We start from the raw sequence: 5,190 nt of genomic DNA, 5'->3' as shown, positions 1-5,190 counted from the left end.
AGGTAACAATAAGAAACCATCTATTGTCACCATTTTTTAGGAAGGTTAGACTGGATAACAGTTGTTTTCCAAGTTCACAGTGCTCACTGATAGCTGATTTTGCTTCCTCAAGGTATATTGGGTAGAGGTAACGCTGAGATTCTTGCAATGTGAGAATTCTATAGGGTCCCTCAAGTTATAAAAAATGTTTCGTTAAAAGAACCAAATAAATAAGGCCGGGCGGTGGTGGCGCACGCCTTTAATCCCAGCACTCGGGAGGCAGAGGCAGGCGGATCTCTGTGAGTTCGAGACCAGCCTGGTCTACAAGAGCTAGTTCCAGGACAGGCTCCAAAACCACAGAGAAACCCTGTCTCGAAAAACCAAAAAAAAAAAAAAAAAAAAAAAAAAAAGAACCAAATAAGATGAGGTAGGACTAAGCACTTTTCCTCATTTTAAGGGTAACCCAGTATGATGAATAGCTCCAGCCAAAGCCCTGTTCCCACGGCTAGGAGTCCCCCAAGGAGACACAGCTACACAACTGTCACACATATGTAGAAGGCCTAAATTGGTTCTAGGCATGTTCCCTGGATTTTGGTCTAGATTCTGTGAGTTCCTATGAGCCCAGGTTAGTTATGTGCCATGCTTTGATTATACCCATCAGAGCCTGTACCTTTCTAAACAGAAGCTGAAGAGTAAAAATGGGGCAGGAGGGAGTTGAGGGAGGGAATGGAAGGAGAGAAGTGAGGGGAAACTGTGGTCTGTTTCTCTCTGGTAGTCTGTATGTAAAATAAATAAAAGAAAATAAAAATAAATGAAGGAAGGAAGGAAGCTAGAAAGAAAGAAAGAAAAATAATAAAGAAAGCCATGTTTAAATCCTTGCCTTTTTATAGTAAGAGAAAATGGGGATGCTACAATTTTGCTAACCTTTCCTTTTAGTACCCCATCCCTTTAAGAGACAAGCACCAACAACTCCTCATTTCCCCCTTCCTGCAGAGGCAAGCTGGTCACTACTTTCTCCCCTTTTCTCTCTCTCTCTGTCTTCTCTTCTGAAGAGGCAGCTTTCTTTGTCCTTTCCCTTCCCTTCTACTTTCTCCTCTTTTTCTTTTTTTGTACCCCTATTTCTCTCTTTCTTTCTCTGTCTCTCTTTTTTTCTCCCCCAATATCTCCTACCCTTCCAATACCCACTAAATAGACTCTCCACACCTAATTTCTCTCTTCATGGAATATCTATCTGTCTCTTACCTGCTGCAGTCTCCTACCAGTAGTAGGACCTGCCAGGGTCACTTGTGCCATACATCATAACACATGTAATTTATAAAGGTAGACCTATTAGAATTACACCTGATTTCTCAATGGAAACTCTGAAAGCAAGAAGGCCATACATAGACATTCTGCAAACAGTAAGAGACCATAGATGGCAGCCCAGACTATTATACCCAGCAAAGCTTTCAATCAATGAGGATGCTACAATTTTGCTAACCTTTCCTTTTAGTACCCAACTTTTAGTTCAATCAACATAGATGGAGAAAATAAAATATTCCACGACAAAACCAGATTTAAACAATACCTATCAACAATCCCAACCATGAAGAAAATACTAGGAAGAAAACTCCAACCCAAGGAAGCTAGCTACACCCACAGGCAATAGATAATCCCACACCAGTAAGTCTCAAAGAAAAAGACTCACACAATTCACCAAAAAATAATAAATAACAATCACTGGTCATTAATATTTCTTAATGTCAATGTTCTCAATTCATGTATAAAAGGAAACAAGCTAACAAAATTGATATGATAACAGAACACATCCTTCTGCTGGATACAAAAAAACTACAACTGAACTTCAAAGACAGACATTACCTCAGATTAAAGTGTTGGGAAAAGACTTTCCAATTAAATGGACTTAAGAAAACAAGCTGGTGTAGCTATCTTAATATCTAACAAAATAGACTTCAAACTAACAAAAGAGATGAAGAAAGATATGTCATATGCATCACAGAAAAATATTCATGAAGATGAAGTCTCAATTCTGAACATCAAAGCTCCAAATACAGGGGTATCCACATTTGTAAAAGAAATATTACTAAAGCTTAAATAACACATCAAGCCCACACATTAATATCAGTGGACTTCAACACCCCACTCTAACCACTGAGCAGGACTGCCAGAAAGAAACATAACAGAGAAATAAAGGAACTAACAGAAGTTTTGGCTCAAATGGTTTTTACAGCTATCTATAGAAAATTCTGCCCTAACAAAAAATAATACAACTTCTTTTCAGCACAGTTTAAAACCTTCTCAAAAAATAAACAAAATACCCAGTAACAAAGCAAACCTCAATAGATACAAAAAAATGGAACATATTTAAACATAACGAAGATATGTCTTGAAAGAGGGAGCCATTATTGGGTTAGCAAGAAACCAGGCACTAGGGAAATTTCCAGAAATCCACAAGGAAGACCCCAGGTAAGAACCTAGGCAATAGTAGAGAGGATACCTTAACTGCCCTTCCCCTGTAATCAGATTGATGACTGCCTTATTTGTCATCCTAGAACCTTCATTCAGTAACTGATGGAAGCAGATGCAGAGATCCACAGCTAAACACTGGGCAAAACTTCTGGAGTCTAGTCATAGAAAGGGAGGAGCAATATGATAAGAAAAGGGGACAAATCAAGATAGGAAAATCCACAAAACAGTTGATCAAAGCAAGTGGGAGCTTGCAGACGCCAGATTGACAGCTGGGGAAACTACATAGTACTAAACTAGGATTTCTGAGTGTGGGTGACAGTTGTGTGACTTGGACATTTTGTGGGGCCACTAAGAGTGAAACCAGTATTTATCTCTAGTGCATGAACTGGCTCTTTGGAGTTAATTCTCTATAAAGGGACGCATTGCTCGCCCTAGATAGAGGGGGACGGCCTTAGTTCTGCCTCCAGTGATGTGACAGACTTTGTAGAGGACATGGGACAGAGGAGGCATTATCCTCTCTGAGGAGGAGATGTGTGGTGGGTCAGGGAGAAGGTTGGGGGAACTAGAGGACTAGAAAAAGACAGAACTGGGATTTGTATAAAATATAAGATAAAAAGCTTTTTCGCAACAAGTTTGCCATCAGAACGCAGGTGTTGTGAATACCACAGCTAATACAAAGTCAAAATGAGAAAGGAAAAGACTCATATCAACATCATTGTCATTGGACACGTCGATTCTGGCAAGTCCACTACAACCGGCCACCTGATCTACAAGTGTGGTGGAATCAACAAACGAACCATTGAGAAGTTTGAGAAGGAGGCTGCCAAGATAGGAAAAGGCTCCTTCAAGTATGCCTGGGTCTTGGACAAACTGAAAGCTGAGCGTGAACGTGGTATCACTATTGACATCTCCCTGTGAAGTTTGAGACAAGCAAGTATTATGTGACAATCATTGATGCCCCAGGACACAGAGACTTCATCAAAAACATGATTACAGGCACATCACAGGCTGACTGTGCTGTCCTGATTGTTGCTGCTGGTGTTGGTGAATTCGAAGCTGGTATTTCCAAAGAATGGGCAGACCGGTGAGCATGCACTTCTGGCTTACACCCTGGGTGTGAAACAGCTAATTGTTGGTGTCAACAAAATGAATTCCACCGAGCCACCCTACAGCCAGAAGAGATACGAGGAAATTGTTAAGGAAGTCAGCACCTACATTAAGAAAATTGGCTACAACCCTGACACAGTAGCATTTTTGCCAATTTCTGGTTGGAATGGTGACAACATGCTGGAACCAAGTGCTAATATGCTTTGGTTCAAGGGATGGAAAGTCACTCGCAAAGATGGTAGTTCCAGTGGGACCACCCTGATGGAAGCTTTGCATTGTATCCTGCCACCAATTCGTCCAACTGACAAGCCTCTGCGACTGCCCCTCCAGGATGTCTATAAAATTGGTGGCATTGGGACTGTCCCTGTGGGCCGAGTGGACACCAGTGTTTTAAAACCTGGCATGCTGGTGACCTTTGCTCCAGTCTATGTGACAACAGAAGTAAAGTCTGTTGAAATGCACCATGAAGCTTTGAGTGACGCTCTTCCTGGGGACAACGTGGGCTTCAATGTGAAGAACATGTCTGTCAAAGATGTTAAACGTGACAACGTTGCTGGTGACAGCAAAAATGATCCACCAATGGAATCTGCTGGCTTCACTGCTCAGGTGATTATCCTGAACCACCCAGGCCAAATTAGTGCTGGCTATGCTCCTGTACTAGATTGTCACACAGCTCACATAGCATGCAAGTTTGCTGAGCTTAAAGAAAAGATTGATAGACGTTCTGGCAAGAAGCTGGAAGATGGCCCTAAATTCTTGAAATCTGGTGATGCAACCATTATTGATATGGTTCCTGGCCAGCCCATGTGTGTTGAGAGCTTCTCTGACTATCCTCCACTGGGTCGTTTTTCTGTTCGTGACACGAGGCAGACAGTTGCTGTGGGTGTCATCAAAGCTGTGGACAAGAAGGCTGCTGGAGCTGGCAAGGTCACCAAGTCTTCCCAGAAAGCTCAGAAGGCTAAATGAATATTATTCCTAACACCTGCCACCCCATTCTTAATCAGTGGTGGAAGAACTGTCTCAATTGGCCATTTAAGTTTAATAGTAAAAGACCGGTTAATGATAGCAATGCATTGTAAAACCTTCAGAAGGAAAGGAGAATATTTTGTGGACCATTTTTTTTTTGTGTGTGTGTATGTGGCAGTTTTAAGTTATTAGTTTTCAAAATCAGTACTTTTTAATGGAAATAAGTTGACCAAAAGTCTGTCACAGAATTTTGAGACCCATTAAAACAAGTTTAATGAGAAAAAAAAAGATTGTTTTAAAAATAAAAAGGGATAAAAAGACGAGAGAGAGAGAGAGAGAGAGTAGAAAAGAGGAGAGGAGAGGAGAGGAGAGGAGAGGAGAGGAGAGGAGAGGAGAGGAGAAGAAATAGACAATAAAAACCTGGGAAACTGAGTCCTACCCAAACTGATATCAAAGTTATTTTTAAAGCCTACTATGAGGATAATATTTTCTAAATTGTAGCTCTACACTGCTGTTTAAAATGTAATTAGGGTCATGCTTATCACAAATGAAGGGCTTTATATTAAATTATAGATACAAGGATTGGAGGATCACCAAAAGCCAGTACACAAATCCTATTATAACATAAGTGTGAACACACCACAATTCCTGTCTTTATGAACATTATTC

The 5,190-nt window shown here is 40.8% G+C and overlaps 1 pseudogene; it reads left to right on the top strand.

Moving 5' to 3' along the window:
- The first annotated feature begins 3,132 nt into the window (after positions 1–3,132).
- On the top strand, positions 3,133–4,612 carry LOC121462369 (annotated as a pseudogene).
- Positions 4,613–5,190: the final 578 nt, after the last annotated feature.

Source organism: Microtus oregoni, unplaced genomic scaffold (assembly GCF_018167655.1).
Source record: "Microtus oregoni isolate MIOR12 unplaced genomic scaffold, Mior012 000001F_ref0000356, whole genome shotgun sequence".
NCBI classification, from domain to species: Eukaryota; Metazoa; Chordata; class Mammalia; order Rodentia; family Cricetidae; genus Microtus; species Microtus oregoni.
This window is presented reverse-complemented; position numbering and strand designations above follow the sequence as displayed.